The sequence below is a fragment of the Papio anubis genome, chromosome 8 (assembly GCF_008728515.1).
Source record: "Papio anubis isolate 15944 chromosome 8, Panubis1.0, whole genome shotgun sequence".
NCBI classification, from domain to species: Eukaryota; Metazoa; Chordata; class Mammalia; order Primates; family Cercopithecidae; genus Papio; species Papio anubis.
Window position 1 is genome coordinate 82943055 of NC_044983.1, and position 18542 is coordinate 82961596.

The 18542-nt window shown below is 33.6% G+C and overlaps 1 long non-coding RNA gene across 1 annotated transcript; it reads left to right on the forward strand.

Annotated features, from left to right (window-relative positions):
- The first annotated feature begins 9 nt into the window (after positions 1 to 9).
- On the forward strand, positions 10 to 12962 carry LOC103886943. The gene is made up of 2 exons (XR_001905696.2): positions 10 to 69; positions 12807 to 12962. It is a non-coding gene; the product is annotated as an uncharacterized LOC103886943 (long non-coding RNA).
- Positions 12963 to 18542: the final 5580 nt, after the last annotated feature.

Here is an 18542-nt window from a genome sequence, read left to right on the forward strand (position 1 = left end):
CCTTTGTAGGAGGATGTCAAAAATGAATATTTGAAAAAGGAACAACAAAAAGAATGGAAAGATTACAAGGTATAATAATATATACCAACAAAATAAATAGTATAATTAATTATTCTTAGAATATATTAAATTAGTGATAAATATAAATATTAAGGGAAATTAAACTTTTATAATGAATGAATGTTAAAGAATATATTTCTACTGAAAACATATTCTTTAGTCCTTTATATCTGAAAAGAGCATGTAAAATAAATTTGTAATAAGTCCACATTTTTTCCTCCAAATTTAGAGGGAAGAAAATGCATTAAGTACCTACAATATGCTAAGCAGTTTATGTATGTTGTCTCATTCAGCGCCTTTAACTATAGTTGTTCCTTTTCTTATTTTATGGAATAGGCCGCTAAGGACTGGAGAAATTAAGGAACTTGTCTGAGTAACATAAGTAGTTACTAAAACTGCCAGTAATCTGACTCAGGTTTACCCAATTGAAAGTATGAGCTCGTCACAATTTTATAGTGCTTTCTGCTATAGAATGCAGTTGGCAAGCGAGAATAATGAACTATTTTGTAATGTGCATGTCAAGGGAAAAAAATAGTGACTATGGTGATTTTAATACTGATATGGGATTAATCCACATTTTTTGCACTTTGAAAATTTGACTACCAGAATCATCATCACCACTGTCATTATGTCTCATGTCTTCATTGCTTATCCAACACCTTCTGTAAGATACACACGGTGGGTGGAACTCTTTAAAGATCTCAGTTAAGTACATCTTTGAATATATTGAGAAAAAAAATAAAGATAACTTGGAGACTTTTAAGCAGCTGAGAAATACAGTCTCTCATGTAGTAGAAAATACAAAAGGAATACAACATAAAGAGCTAAGATAATATATTGTCTTTTAAAGAAACAGCTTCTCTTTAATTTTTTGGCTAACACAGTAGCTTAATATCTATGAGATACCACACCATCAACAGAAATTAAAAATGGCAGGCAGAGATTTTAAGTAGGGCATTCTTTTAAACAAATATCCTCCAGTGGACTCCTCAGATAAATAGAAGGGTAATCGTTTTTCAAACAGCTCCACCTTGGGCTCTGAGCCTGGAACACTATAGGTAAGTGCTGCACATCTTCAATGTGGCTTTAAGCTTCTTCCTCTCTTTGTGTCATAGGCATGCAGAAAAGTGTAGGGACACTCACCGACTTAGTATGAAAAAGTAGGGCAGGAAAACTTTCCAGATATTTGTTTCTGTTAAGAGGCAGACAATGAAGCAAAAAGTGGGATGAATTCCCATGTTAAAACACCACCTTACATAACCATCTGCAATGATGCAATCTTTGGCAGAAGGGCAGTTTGCTCTTGCCTTGACAAATTTCTAATTTTCTGTTCCTGGTAAGCTAATTCTTATGAGTTTACACATATTATTGTCAGTCTAGAGGACTTATTTAGTTCCCATCAGGGATCTGCATTTTTCCAAATATATTAATTTACTAAAATATGAAGCCTAAGCCTATTGTTGAAATATACACATATTGTTCCTTTTACATTCTAGTTCTTTCTAAAATAAAATGTCATTTATTTACTCCTGTATGTCATATTAAATAAAGAAAACATTTTATACTTTCCTATTTTTCTTAAGAAAACATACCAATTTCGTTTTTTGAATTACATGCAGTTTGGTAATTAATTTTGCCCCTAACAACATCTCCTGCCCTACTGAATTTCTTTCAATTCCCTAAAAGGACATTCTCTCTCTTGTCTGAAACACCTTTACCTTGAACTGATTTGTAACTGCTAATTGTCTTTTTCACTAATAGACTATAATTTCAATAGGCGACAGATAGTGACAGGTGCATTCCCTGCCACATAATAAGAACTTAATTTTTATGTTGAGTAAATGAATGAATGACATGCCTATCATCTGTAGATGCTATTACTTCTGAAGTGGCACATAAAAAAATGGGCAATAACTTTGTTGCTGTCACCCCCAATCTGTATGGAAGTAAGTTTCCTGGCAAATCTGGGAGCTCAAGTTTCTTCCTTTATTCAAGCAGTTGTTTCTTTAATGATACCCTGCTGTCAGTCACAGTGTCATCATATGTTTACAAAAGGATTCAGTGATCTCCTAGCTGGATATATCAGGATCTCAGATTTATTAAAGTTATTTTGAAAGCAATTTATGAAGAGTGATTTGCAGAGATTTGTCTGAAGATTGTTGCTCTTATCCCAAGTCCTAAAATTTGGATGATTTGCCCACTGTGTAAATTTACCTGAAACAGGAATTCTTGTTAAAGATGTCTTGTTACCTGGTATTTGATGACTGCTTCTTGCAGGATATCCGTTCTAGCACCAGAGATTTATCATGGAAGTCAATCTTGATTTTTTTTCTTCCCATAGTGTATCCGTCAGGGAATATTGGAAAAACTAGGCATTTAGAAAACATTTTTATGAGAGTAACTCCATCAGATTTCATAGTCTGTGGACATTACATTCCACTAACAAGAATAGATTATGAGCTTTCATGTTCATGTTTTCTAGTCTACTAGCCTTAAGCAGTATAAATATTCTATAACCATTTTTCTTATTGGTTCGTAAAAACTAAGAAGCTGAGAACCAAAATTGTAACTAAGAAAAAATTGAAAAGAATATGGTAAAATACATAGTTGTGCACAGTGGTGTGTTAATCAGTGTTTACAAAACTGTTTCCCTTTACTCTGCCAAAACTCTTGATTTGTAGCATTTTCCAGTTTTCATGTTGTAAATAATCCCGTTATAGCCACTTACATGCAGCTGGGAAGAGATGCAAGGTGTCAGCCCTAACAGTACTGCGAGCCCACTCCAACCCACCAGGGCTTCCTGTGAGATTGTGCACCTGTGGTGGGGGTGGAGTTAGGAGAGATGGGGCAACCACTTAGACCTACTGTGGAAGATTAAGTAAAAGGTAGAAATTTGGAGAAAAAAATATCATCAATGAGATTAGTATTACTAGCAACAATATCTTCTGTATTGCTAACAGCAACACAAACATATCTTGGATTTGCCAGTATAATCTTTCTATATTTTCTTTTTTTTTTTTTTTTTTTTTGGGACGGGGTCTCGCTTTGCTCCCCGGGTGGGGGTCAAGGGCCGTTCTCGGCTCCCTGCAAGCTCCGCCTCCCGGGTTCACGCCATTCTCCCGGCTCAGCCTCCCAAGTAGCTGAGACTACAGGCGCCCGCCACCACGCCCAGCTAGTTTTTTGTATTTTTAGTAGAGACGGGGTTTCACCATGTTAGCCAGGATAGTCTCGATCTCCTGACCTCGTGATCCACCCGCCTCGGCCTCCCAAAGTGCTGGGATTACAGGCTTGAGCCACCGCGCCCGGCCATCTTTCTATATTTTCTTGCTGGTTCTCCTAAATTAACTTTTCCAGTGAACAGTATTTGATGCCTATGCTTCTTGTTTATTTTTTCATTTAGAGAATATATACCATGCAGTCTTGCTACCCGATGTCCCTGCATTCGTGTCTGTAATCAACTCTTTGGCTCTTCTGAGCAAGTTTGAACTCTTCAATGAACCATTCAGGTTTTTGCACTTAATTTTCCCAAAGTTTTGCCTTTATGACCATCCTATTGAGTTTAGTTTTCTCTTGTTTTGAGACGGAGTCTCGCTCTGTCACCAGGCTGGAGTGCAGTGGCGCGATCTCAGCTCACTGCATCCTCCGCCTCCCAGCTTCAAGCGATTCTCCTGCCTCAGCCTCCCAAGTAGAGTAGGTGGGATTACAGGCACGCGCCACCACACCCAGCTAATTTTGGTACTTTTAGTAGAGACAAGTTTCACCATGTTGGCCAGGCTAGTCTTGAACTCCTGACCTCGTAATCCACCTGCCTTGGCCCTCCCAAAGTGCTGGGATTACAGGCGTGAGCCACCCACATCCAGCCTTGAGTTTAGTTTTCTTAATCTTCCAGCACAAATTCTGAGTCTGTTATTTGTATTTTCCTTGACTTCTCTGAACCAATTTCAGTCTTTCTTCAACCAATTCCAGTTTTCTTTCAAGCTACAACATCCTCCATATTTTATAAAACATTCCCTGATTGCCCCTCACTAGCACTAATCGTCCTCTCTTAGTGAACAAATATAGTCTATAATATACAATTAGGCACTTGGTTATGTATTGAATTAATATTGCCTAATGTTTTATATAGATGCCTCCCATTATCTTTTAAAATATACTTTAAGGTACTTGTGAACAGAGACCATAGAATATCAAATAACCATGAACACACAGGGAAACCTAATAACGACTCAACGTTAACTTGACTATAGAACTGGAAAAAAAATTACTTTGAGAAATAAATTGTTTAATGCTTTTATCACGTTTTGGTTTCATAATCTTAAAATAGTTGAGTCATTTTAGCAGGTTGAACTAAAATTGATAGTATGATAACAGTAACATCTATCTATTTTACTCATTTGTATTCAGAATAAGTTTTTTTTTGTTTTTTTTTTGTTAATCTAATCATCTTTGAATGAAATATTAAAGTAGTATGAATCAGAGTAGAATTGTGAGTCAGAGAATAAATCGTTTTAGTGTTAAGAAACTAAAGCATATAAAACCACTAGAAAAAAATGAGCATGAAATTACTTTTCAAAATACCTGAAGTAATCACTCCGCGTTAGCTTACAAACTGTATTCAGAAATTTTTAATGTAAATATTCAATAGGTTGCAGAAATAAAAGTACAAATCATGGACTCAGCTCTGGTATTTAGCTATGAATTTCTCATGCATTAAATGGTTTTGTGAATTTAGGAAAAGGAGTCCAGTGAGAAAAATTGGTAGTCTAATTTTTAGTGGGCATACTAAATGATTAATGGTATCTGTTGCAGTTTATTAGGCTTATTTTAACCTATTTAAAGTATTTATTGATACTTCTTTTCAAGAAGAGACAGCATGGTCACAATTTATTGCACATCTCCAATCTGTGCTACAAAAGCACAACTCAAGTAACCCCACAAAAATACCCTCACAACCAGGTGGTGGAGCACCCCAGAGTCCTAACTCCTTGGGAGGCTGAGATAGGAGGATCACATGACCAGGATTCAAGACTGTAATGAGCTGTGAGCATGCCACTGCACTCCAGCCTAGGTGACAGAGTAGACTCCATCTCTGTAAAATAAATAAATAAATAAATAAATAATCACAGAGAAAACAGAGCACTTTCTATTCATTTATGTTATAGCCTATGGTTAATTATTTCTTGTCCATAACTCCAGAGCAAAAATCACATAATATTATGGAAAAAATGTTAATAAATATAAAATACCCAAATTCCCTAGTTGCACATTTTTTATTAGCACACTTGTATTAACATTCATACCAGTTCTTTGGCCCTAATATCATACCTCTTCTATATTCTTTCAAGTGTTAGAAAAAAATGAAATTAAACATCTTTTAGCCTTCCTTTTCTGGGCTATATTGCAGTAGTTCCTTCAGTTAACCTCATAAATTCTATTTTCCTTTTCTTTAATTATGTTGTTGCTGTCTTCTGAACCCTTGATGATTAGCATGAGACCACTAAATTAAATTTTACTTGTTATGGCTAAGTCTCTATGTACCAAGTTATTACATTAATTGACCTGATGCCTCAGGCTAGTCTTCATGACTGAAATGAAATATATTACTGTACAGTGAAAATTTTGTTTTGCTTATTGTACCAACTATTGGTTGATCTTTTTATCATAAAATTTACATTTGCTTATTCTTCCCATTGAGAATATTATGAAAAGAAATATTCATCATTAATTACTTAAGCTATATCTATAGCTTTTAAATGGAGAATTGATGCTTTTTTTTCATTCCTCTCATCTTTTTGTGAACGTTGTCTCAGGGCCAAACTTGTCCTTCAGTTTGTCTCTTCCTCTGAACGTTAGGAATTTAGGCTCCTTGAAGAGAAGGTATCTTGTTTATAGAGGCATGTACAGTATAAAAAGCAGAAATGATACATAGGCAGGCCTTCAGTAAACATGAGTTAAATGATGAAAATGAATAAATCCTTGGATAATTCAAAACACGTAGAAAATAGAAGAGTCCATGGGTGGGGCTAGGGGTATAGCAAACAGAGATTTGGGCAAGGACACAAAGTAGCAGATACGTAGAATGAACAAGTCTATAAAGCTAATGTATAACAGGAGGACTATAGGCAATAAAATTGGGAGATACTTGAGATTTTTGTTAAATAGTGGACTTTAGCTGCTCTTGTCACAAAAATAAAAGTAACTGTGATATGATAGATATTTTAATTTGCTTCCGTATAGTAACCACTTTATTGTCTATATGTATTTTATAACATCATGTTGTTAAACCTTAAATATACACAACAACATTTATTTAAAAACAGATGAGTTATTATTTCCTGAAATGTAAAAAAGAAGAAAAACTTTAATACAATTTACTGGTATTTTTTGAGCACTACTCTGTGTCTGGCTAAGTAATCAGCTGTAAATAAAAATGAAACACTTCCTGTTTATATAGATTTTCAGGGTCTATCTAATGGGGAACATAAAAATTACAAAAATTATGTATCCCCAAATAAGTGTATATATAGCATTGTGAGATGTGCTCTAAAGGGTGCTGTAAAGGAAAAGAACTAGGAATATGAGGCAAAATAATGGGTTCATCTGACAGTTTTTCCTTTGAATTATCTGAGTTTCCTTCACTATCTTAAGAATAAACCTATAGTCAATGGCTATTTTAAAATAACTTATTTTTTTATTCTATTTGCTTAATACTTCTGATAATCCTTTTTCCCCTCTTTTCTTTCATGTATGTGAATAGACATATATATCAGACCCACTAAATTATTTGTAGAGATATTTGGGCATATAAGCTCTACACAGACACAGATAATTCTAAATTCTCACATTCACCACTTTTCTATCGGATTAAAATGTGTTTCAATTCAATACTACATTTAAGATATGCCTACTAAGAGCAAACTATATATGAGGTGTTTTATTTTTGTAGCTTTATTGCTTCTTGTTTTATACTGCAACCCATCTTAAATGTGGACGTTTCTATTGTACAGCTTTTTCTTTCAGAGCTTAGAATTTTTTAGATTTTAATATATGATGTGGAAGTTGTAGAGTGGTAACATTATATAATCAAGGAACTGCATTCTATGGGGAGCATTTGTAATTCCCTTATTTTTCTGTTTGTGAAAGAAACCTTAATGTTGATGTTGTGCATTATGAATAGTACTGTCTTATCTTGAATATATATAGTTCTGTGATTCTTCCTTCAATGTAAAACCCCAAACAACTTCCATGATTCCTAATATAAGGATGTAAGTATTTCCTCAGTTCAACTGTAATTCAAGAGTTATTTAACACAGTGTTTAATGATATAACACATCTATCTGCATTGTACATAGGCCAATTCATTATATGCAAAGGGCTTGTTTTGGTTTATCACTGGTAGGAGGATGAAAAATTCAGGGATATAAATCAGGGCACTGAGGAAGAACAGCTTAATCAGTGATAGTTAGAAAGTCACTTCATATGAAATGGAGAGTGCATTATTACCACAAATATTGAGGAGAGAAGCCAGGATATTAAGCCCCAGTGGAAGAAAAGGCTTAAAGGCCTTATAAGGAGACAATGCTCTAGGGTTTATTGTTTGTCTGGTTGAATATTTTGAACTTAGAAAACCAAGTCTGACATACATATGAAGGAAAAAATGACAAATGGTTTTATATAGCATGATTCAGTACGGAAAAGGCAAAGCCAGGCCACAAATGAAATATTTTGATAGGCACAAATTGCAATTTAGAAGTCACCACGTACACCCCAAGCAAAGGGTGGCAATGCTGTTTGGCCCCTGAGACTCAATGTAATTTCTTAAGTATCAAAACAGGCAGGTGGGTTTACAAAACAGCAATCACAGGGTAGGCTCATCAACAAGAAAAAGGCTTTCTGATCTCATCCTCATGGTGGGACGAGATACCTATGTAGCCAATAAAAATTATGAAGTTGACAAGTGCTGCTTTCCAGAGTTAGGGCTGCATGGACTGGTCATTGCAGCAGGGGGCTACATCTGCTGGGTAATCTTTAAATTTCCAATAAGTTTATCTGTATATGCAAGAAAGTTATAAGAAGGATTCACAAATACCTATTAAAATATATATATTATGGGCCTATAGGTAGAGGCACATCTATAGCTATACCAATATTATGCACACATTTAGAGTACTTTATTTTTGTCCTGAGTACTATGCATTTATTGATACATTTGCCTTATATATTTTAAAGACAAAAAACATAAACTAAGATTGCAAATACGCTGTTTATTTCCAGAATAAGAAAATCATTTGTGATCTGATAAGCACTGCCCTTTCCCATCTTTGAGCACCCAAACCCAACAACTGCCTTGCTCTCTAGCCCTTACCATTACTGGCCTGCAGGTGAAACTCGTCCTCAGGGCTGGACTACTTTTCTGATGCTGAGCTTTCCTGTTCTTCAACTTCTGCTTTTGATAAAAGCCATAATCATCTGGGAAATATGAATGCAGTTTCTGGAGAGAGCTGAGCCCTTCTGAGGATGAACTGCCTGGTGGGCCAAGTTTTGTCATAAGAAACTCACAGGCAATTCACACTGGAATAAGTGTCTAAGGGTGTAGGAACATGTGGACAGATTTTTCACCCTTTGTGTTTAACTTGGCAGTCTTTGTCCTCACCACTCACTATATTGTTTTATAACAATGACATCTTCTTACAGGATTCACATGACTAGGTGTTTAATAGAAAAACCTGCTGTTTTTCACAAGATTTGGAAAAGAGAGGATGGATAGGGAGGCTGTTATAAAGTTTTTGTCCATTTTCAAACCAAGCAATAAATCTAAAAAGCTCTGTGTCCAATGTAAACCACGAATGAAGAAGTGCTGAAAAGTGTTCAAATTAATTTTCCAGTGCAATGGAAAAAAATACAAGTACTATAATATCAGCTTCTGCAGTTTCCCTGTCTGCTCCCCAGGCCATTTCTCTTTCTCTCCCTCTCTGTCTCTCTCAAAAGATATGCTTTAATTTGCTGTTCACTAAGCTCATTAATTCTAATTCCTTTCTTAACTTTGTTGCCAAACAAACATAGTCATATTGTCTAGCTAAATAAATAAGCTGAATACAACTGAGTGAATGAGGTCCTGATACACACTCTAACATGGATCAACCATCAAGACATCATGTTAAGTGAGATAGGTCAGAAACAAAAGGACAAATATGTACGATTCCACTTATATGAAGTATTTGGAAGAGTCAAATCTTTCTCAGATTCACAGAGACAGGAGGAAAAATGGTGGTTATCTGTGATTGAGGGGAGAGCAGAATGAGGAAGTATTATTTAGTGGGTAGAGAGTTTCAGATGGGAACTATGACAAGTTTAGAGGTAGACTGTGATGACGGTTACCCCACAATGTTGATACCACTGAACTACACACTTAAAAAGAATGAAAATGGTCAGTTTTATGTTATGTATATTTTACCACATTGAGAGAAAAAAAGAGAATGGATGGTGGTATAAGACAAGTTAATATGTTTCGGGCCATTTTCTAGCACCTTATTTTTGGGAGAAGAATAATTTTCTTTTAATTTTTCCATTTTCTCTGTCTTCGATAATTAAAACTTACTGGTGTAAACAGAATAAGTAGTAAAATGCTATAATTCCAAGTCTGACATAACACCAGCAACAAATCAGTAAAACTTAACTCTGACTATCCTTAAGACTTAACCTTTTTTTAAAAAAAGTGTATCTGACAAAATAAATTAGTAAGCATAAAAAGAATAAACTGAATACCACATCCAATTTTCCGACTCCCAAAAGCATTGTCTTTATAATGGGACTTTAGTGGGAGAATATTTACAATCAATTCAGGGAAGGAGAGGATATAGGAAAGCGTGTATGTAGTTGGTGGAAGATGAAGAAAAAGAAGGTTATCTCAAGAGCTTCTCACAAAATTTCAAGAGGAATTGAGATCTCATATGTTCTACAAGAGAGAAGCCCTGTGCCAGCTCCCTCATAGTACCCACTGAGGCAGCACACTTCTGAGAAAATTACTTCGTGGTGCACCTGGAGAGGGTGGACTGCAGACAATGACATCTTATGAGGATGGCCACCCGCAGTTAAGAGATGAGTGGTCTCAAAGCAAAGCATTTCATTGACCATGCAGAGAAACCAGGCATGCCTTCTCAAAGGCTTAAATTACATCAGGCTCATAACATTGACACTATTGTGAATAGAATGTTAGTGATATCTAAGAGTGACTAAATTCAATTTCCTATAAGTCCAGAGAGTGAATTTTTGGAGTAGATTAAATTTAATTGAGAAAAATAAAAGTAATGTTACTTTTTTGTATTCAATAGTAGGGTAAATTCTGGAACCACTGAATAAGTTTACTTTCCCTGAAACACTATTATTATTCTATCTATATCTTATCAATGGTGTCTAACTTTAATAGATTAATTTTATTAAGAAATGGGAGGTGTAAAATTTACAGAATATCATTTTAATTTGACTATGAAGTCAGAATTATGTTTTGTGCTAAAGTACAGTAACTTCTGTCAAACTAGTGTTCTTATTTTATTGTTATTTTTCTTCTGTCCTTTTACCTGGCTTTACTGGTCTTTCTTATTTTTATTGTTTCTTTTACTGTATGTTATTGCCAATCATTTTTACAAGTATAGGAATATAAATAAAAGATATGGAAATATAAATGAGTTTGACATTAATTCTCCAAAAAACCTGTTACTTCTATTGGTGTCTGCTTCTGAATCTGTGATTTATATTCTCCATATTGATATATTTCTCTGACATTCTGCTATTCTTTTGGTCAACACAGTTCTTCCTGTTTTCAGTTATTATTATTAGATTATAAGTTTTGTGGGCTTTTTGAGCTATTTACTTAAACAGGATCATGCTATAGTCAGAGCTTTTAATTTTATGGGAACATGAAAAGAAGACTCAATCGGATTCAAATCTGGGCTTCACAACACTGTTGAGCTGTATGACTCAACAGGCTACTTAACACTGTTTTCATAGGTTCCGTATGTTCAGATTTCAAGAAACCACTATATCTGTATGATATCACATATCTCTTTATTGTAAATCTATATATTAAGACTGCTTGTCACTTTCAATGTTTACAGAAAAGTAATGTAAATGTATCCTAAACTATTTGGATTACCACTTTTAAGTATCCACTTACTGCAGAGAGTCATTGTCTCTGTTTTTAAATAGTACTGTTTTAATTACTTAAGTTTTATGGGGAAAAAGTTAAGAAATTTCATATGTAACTTTCTCCTTTGGACCAATTGGATGGAAAAACACTCCAATGGTAGGATGTTAAGTCCAAAAAATAGTGTATCAATCCTTCAAAAGGAGAAATGTGGTATAATAAGTAAATTAACATACTACATACAACAATGTAAGCTTACTGAACTAGAAGCAGTAATAAACACAAAACTGTGCTCTAATAATAGGTACCATATTCATTATGAGGCTGGATACAGCTTCAGCTTAACTATATTATCCCTCAATTAAATTCATATTAACATGAATATAATTGATTTCATAGTTGTTGATGCGGCATTCGTTGCAAAATATTTCTGTTCCAAAAATTAAAATCTAATTTTATATATATTACATATTACATATGTATTAATTATATATACATACATTTGACATTGTAATTATTATTATCCCAGGAGTCAGCTAGAGTTTTTTTTTAATTAAAAACTGCCTTAGCGTCCTCATCTAAAAATCAGTCAGACACTCCCCATGTTTCAGGGTGGTTATGAGGTTGAGACAGTAGGCAATCAATACAAATTCATTTCTTCTGCTTATTTATAAATGTGTTTTACTCCCTATGGCTTTTATTTTATTATCTGTTTTTACAAATAAAGTAAATATGAACAAAATCAAGTATAGAACAAGATATGTTTCAAAAATATTAATGTAATTCTTCAGATTAAGCTAAATTTTGCAATAGTACAAATGATTGCCAAAACCTCAGTTACTTTCAACAACAAAGATTCACTTCTCATTCACTTGTCACTTGCACGATGGTTGACTGCATCGTGCTTGGATACAGAGTATTACATTAATGGGGAGAAAAGACAGACAGTGCAGGAAAGGCTTGTTGGCTGCTTCATATAAATGGCACACCACCTGTCTCCTCTCATTGCATCGACCAAAGCAAGTTACACAGCTACCCTTGGCATCAGTGTTGCAGAGAAGTCTAAGCCTCTTCTATGCAGGGGCACCATAGAGATGTACCCATATGGCAGTCCCAAAGAGAAGGCATCAAATGTTAAATTGATTATGCAAGCTAGTCCAGTAATTGAAAGAATTTATTATCTTGGCAAAATATAAAAATAAGGCAAATAATTTCTTGTTATCTGTTCAGTATCAATAACAGGAAGATAAACCAAATACCACATGTAGAGTTTAAGGATCTCAGAAAAAAAGCATGCTTTATTAACATAAAATTGTATTCATATTTCTCCATATATTTGTTTTTAAAACTTAAAAATTAGCCTCATACAGAAATAATTTATAGATATAAACATTGAAATAGTTTCTTAAATAAAAAATTATATAAAAATTGTATTTTCTATATATTTTGCTAAGGTGAAAATTCTATCCTTAGAAGTTCTGTGAATTTTGGGGGTTTTTTTTTTCTATTTCTTTATATATAGATTTCAAGCTAATAATACTATTATAAGCCTTAAAGTTTTAGGATGATAGGATTAATTATTTTTAACAATCTTTTTTTCCAGGATAAGACTGTGAAAAACTCCTTGTATTATAATGGAATTATTCCAGGCTTTGGAAAATGGGACCATTACTGGACCAGCATTCCTAGGAACCTCAAGGACACCTTAGTCAGTTATTAAAAATACCAGCTCGTAAGAAGCTGGGGATTTCAGCATGCATTATTGAATCGTTTTAGTTTTTTATTTGAAATTACTATAACCGTCTACCAAATTGCCCTAACCTTTGTTTTTTCATATTAACTTCCTACTAATTTATTTATATAAATTAATTTTACGTATATTTTAGACAACTAAATTTTTCTTCTATTAATTTTTCAAGTTCCTTTATTAAGGCCTTGTATCATAAAAGGAGATAAAAATATCTTCAATAACAACAAGTTTTAAAGGGCCAAATATTTTTAAGTAAAATGATTTCTGATGCGTAAATCCTAACTAGAGATATTAAAATAAAATAACATTCATTGGCTTATTAGAGGAAGTATAAAATTTAAACATTTTTGTTTCAATTTTTGTTTCAAACTATTTTTAGTTTGTTTTTGCTTTTCAAAACTATGAAACAAAACAGTTTTTCTTATGTTAGACTTGTTCACAAAGCAAAATTTATTTGCCATGCACTTCACACTATATGTAAGCAGGGAGAATGTCTACCTAATATACTACCCAAAAAAAGTGTTATTTCATGAATTCAAACTTACTCATGATTCTAAATTAGACTATTTTAAAATTAATGCTACTATAACTCTTCAATCATTATCATCACCATTTTGATACGTTTTCTTTGATGTCATGAGTCCTTCCAATTCCTATAACATGTCCTTCTATTAAAGGGCCTATAATATCTCATATTGTTTAACCATTTGATGTTCAAAATTATTATTTCTGGTTAGACTTGATTTAATGCTTCACAGTAATAACTTATCCATACACTCTCTGGAAAACTTCTAATATAAGAATAAATAATGATAGAGATGGTAGAGATGAAAACATCAATAGAAACATAAAAATCTAATTTGATTCATCGTCCCTTGCTAGAGGCAGAAAATTTTTCTAATTTCTCAATTTAATTAGGGTGGGTTTCAAACTGAGTTTCACACTACATGCTTTCTATGTAATAAAACATTTTAATAACACCATTTGACCATTTTAACTATCTTCAAATACAAAATTGTTTCAAATTCTTTTAACATTTACAACCCAAACAAATATAATTTGATCTAAAATCATACTAAGTTATGACACATAGAACTTTCATAAGCAGTATAAACACGTATGAAAGTGACACATGATTGTCAGCAATTCCTACACCAGAGGCTACTTGTCAGGAAATTTTAAAAGATTATGTGGTAAGTGGTGAGATCAAGACCAGCTTCATGGTTATGATACCATGTTCGATAGCACGGGGTTTTGTGCTTGGAAAACCTCATGCTAGGTTGAATGATTTTCTGTCACCACCTTGAAATTCTGAATTTATTAATAATGTCACCCCCCACGTTTTCTTTCTTTTTTTTTTTTTTTTGTCTTTTGAGACGGAGTTTCGCTCAGTCGCCCAGGCTGGAGGGCAGTGGCGCAATGTTGGCTCACTGCAAGCTCTACCTCAGCCTCCTGAGTAGCTGGGACTACAGGCGCTCGCCACCATGCCCGGCTAATTTTTTGTATTTTTTGGTGGAGACGGGGTTTCACCATGTTAGCCAGGATGGTATCCATCTCCTGACCTCATGATCCGCCCGCCTTGGCCTCCCAAAGTGCTAGGATTACAGGCTGGAGCCACCGCGCCCGGCCCACATTTTCATATATAATTTTCATTGCTTTGGGAAAATTATATAGCTTGTCCTGAGTGAGACCTACATCATGGTTAGCCATATATGCCATATTGGGGTCTTGGGTTTTGTCCTGTGAGGCCTACATGTCACAGAGTCACAAAATGGTTTTAGATAGGCAAATGATGCCATTATATTTATGTTTTCAGAAGATCACAAGAGTGGAGACACTAGAAGCAAGAACACAGTCAGAAAACCACACCAATCACCCAAGTAAGATAAAATGAGAGCTTGAACTAAGCCATGATAGTGCAGTTAGATAAGTAAATACAGATTTGAAGATATTTAGAAGAAAACATTGAAAGGGCTTGGGCCAATCATAGGTAGAGAGGAAGCAAGAGGATTCCATTGTTTCTACTGAGTTGCTTTCACATATACTGACCATTTAACCACTTATGATGAGAAAATATGATTAGTTCAAATATCCTTAGATCTTCTGATAATATGTGTCAAACTTATCTCTAACTCTGTTCATCCATATGTAATTCTGACAAAGAACACTCCAAAATGTGGAGAACTATGGAAACTAGATCTATTTGGAATCTTGTAGGAATTCACATTTCATCCAGTTGCAGATTTTAATTGTTTTCAAATAAGTTAGAGCTGGAGCTCCAGATGGAGCTGGAGATAGAAACCAAAAATTGTGTTATTTATAAATAACGTGTGTGTGTGTAGATAGAGACACAGATAGATAGGTTTCTGGGAATTTTGTTTTTACATTTCTTGTTAAAGCAAAGAGTATCCTTCTTCTATCAAAGTCAAATACACAATCCACTTTTGTTCTGCAACTCAATCACACTAAGCCAAATATTTTCTTCCCTTAGTTATTCTCTCTTCTCTGTTATTAATGTCTTCCTCCGTACTAGATAATCTACATCAGCATACAAACTTTCAGCACTCTGAGTCTTCTGATCTACAGCCATAAAAACCCCCAAATCCCTCTTTGCCAATCATAAACCCTCAGCTAACTTCACTGTTCATAGAATCCTCTCCTTTAGCACTGTCTCCATTCCCCTGTCTTCCATTCACACATACATATTATGAAATATTCAAATACATGAATGCAGGAGAAAATAATGATATAAAGGAAATTCATATGCTTTTTACTCCAATTTAAGAAAGAAAACTTTGTAAGCCCTCTTTCAAACAGAATTGAAATCAGTAATTAATTAGCTAATGCAAAATGTTAGCTAAATTAAAAATTAAAAATTATGGAAAATTATATGTACATATACCTTAAACATGATAATCTTAAAACATATAATGCATGTTAATTTACCAGATGTTAATGTATCAGATGAGTCCCACAATTGGAAAATTGACATTCTGTGTCTTCTTTCTGGCATGAACTACAATCAGAAGCACTGTGCACAATGTCTAAGGCTTTTTTAAAAACTCAAGTAGAATAAGAACTTAAAGAAATTTTCAATGTGATCTAAAAGCAGAAAGCATCTTTATTTTTAAAGAATTTTTTCATCTAAATCATCTAAATGTATTCTCTGGTTTAAGCAACAATATTTTAGAATATCACAATTCATTTTTGTAAAAATATCAAAGGTATTCAGCAAAATTTCCAAGTAAATAGCATTCTCTTTATTGATATTAATTTATTTATTAAGTATTCAAATTATTTATTTGCAAATGTATTACATGCATTACAAAGTTTGCACTTTTGTTCTGCAACCTAATCATGCTAACTTAGCCAAATATTTTCTTTCCTTGGTTATTCTCTGCTTTCTTTGTTATTAATATCTTCCTCTATACTAGATAATGTACATCAGCATACAATCAGCTAATGCAAAAAGTTAAATTTAAAAATTATGGGAAATTATATATACATGTATCTTAAACATTATAGTCTTGAAACATATACTGCATATTAATTTGTCAGATGTTAATGTATCAGATTGGGAACTTGACATTGTGTGTCTTCTTTCTGGCATGAACTACAGTCAAAAGCACTGTGTACAACATTTAAGCTTTTTCCAAAATCAAATAAAAAAAGAAGTCTACTTGATTTTTCTAATGAGTGTAATGGGAGCCTTCTATCTACATACACTTTAGTTTGCTTTGGTTTATTAAATTGGTTTAATTTAGTCATAGTATTAATTACTATGTTTTACATAGGATGTGGAGAACATTGGTTAATTTTGTTAATATATTATCAGTGATCGGTTAAGAAAGTCTTTGCTATAGTAATAATTAACATAAATAAGCACTTATGAGCCTTCAAATGGATCAACTCATTTCATTCTCTCAACAACCTCATACAGTAAGTTCCATTATTATTCCCTACTTTACAGATAAGGAAATGGAGACACACATAGGTTAGTATTTTAGTAAATGTTAAAGTTCCTTTTTGCTGCTTAATTTGTTTCTCAATTTGTTGTTAACAGGAAGCATAAGGAAAAGGCTAGGCCATAGTAAACCAACCAATTGATGTTTACTTTGCCAAGGCCTCAGTATGTCCCTACGTGAAAATAAAGCAAAGTTTTTGGGTATATCATGTGATCTTTTTCATTATGATAACAAAGGAATTTTCTTAGTGGTTGCTGGAAGTTCATATGATCCTTCATCGCCATCTCCAAGTTTAGATTTGTTTTTTGTCTGAAAATACAGTAAAAATGGAGACTTTTACTAGCATTCTACTGCTTTTCTGTTTTAATTTCTTTTACAACATGCTGTTTCGTACCTTCCCTTTATAAATAATGCAGCCCTTGGTACAGTTCTTTTAAATCTTTCATGCTTACAAAACCGTAAAAATATATCAGATCATGTACAAATTGCTGTCTGAAGGTGCTTTTCAAGCTCTTGTATTATAAATGAAATAAGATGCAGGAGTTGATGCCTGTTCACATAAATAGAGAATAGTGACAGTATAAAGTGGTTTGAATTACCATGAAATTATAGAATTATAAGATAAAAGATATATAAGGGCGTTGAGAAATTTTCTGTTCAAGCTGCCCGCCTTTAGGCAGGTAAACATGTGAAATACTTTGTAAAAATATTTTCTTAGTTTCTTTATGAATATCTTCAAGCAGAAAAACTCCAGAACCCACCAGAGTGCCCCATTTGAATGATTTTTGGCTTAAAAATGGGGGAAAACCCCTTTACTTATATGCAACCTCCATTGCTCTTCATTTCTTATTTATTATTGTTATACTTTAAGTTCTGGGATACATGTGCAGAACATGTAGGTTTGCTACATAGGTATACATATGCCATGGTGGTTTCCTGCACCCGTCAACCTGTCACCTACATTAGGTATTTCTCCTAATGCTATCCCTCCTCTAGCCTCCCACTCCCCAATAGGCCCCATTGTGTGATGTTCCCCTCCCTGTGTCCACATGTTCTCATTTTCAGCTCCCACTTATGAGTGAGATTGCTCTTCATTTCTAATAAACTATTATTTCTTCTTTTTTTCCTGTCCTCTTTTCATCTTTCTTTTTAGGAACTCATTGTTTTTTCTTTTTATATTTTTTTAGGATATCATTTTTTAAAACTTATTTCTTGTCTCTGTCTATAAGATTTTAGATAGTTTTAAAAATAGAATAACCAAAATAGAAAATTTTACAAATCAGTTATTATAGAATAATGTCACACAGTAATGTTGAGCTCAATCATTGTGGATTCTGGTGATTTTTAACAAAATATAATTGAATTTTACTTTCTTTCATATATTCTCTCCCATTTTCTTCGGAACTTAGTTTTTATACTATATTACCTATAATTTTAGGATCTCTTATTCAGAGATCAGGGAGGCATTTTTTTTTATTTGACCTGGCTTTAATTAATGTTTTCCTTTCATAAAAGGTCAACAATAATAGAAATAATTTCGTTATTTTTTTTCAACAATTCAGTTTTAGTCTGTACTCCTGGTAACACTGATTGTAATAACAGGGCTTCCCCCGAGAGCCTCAGT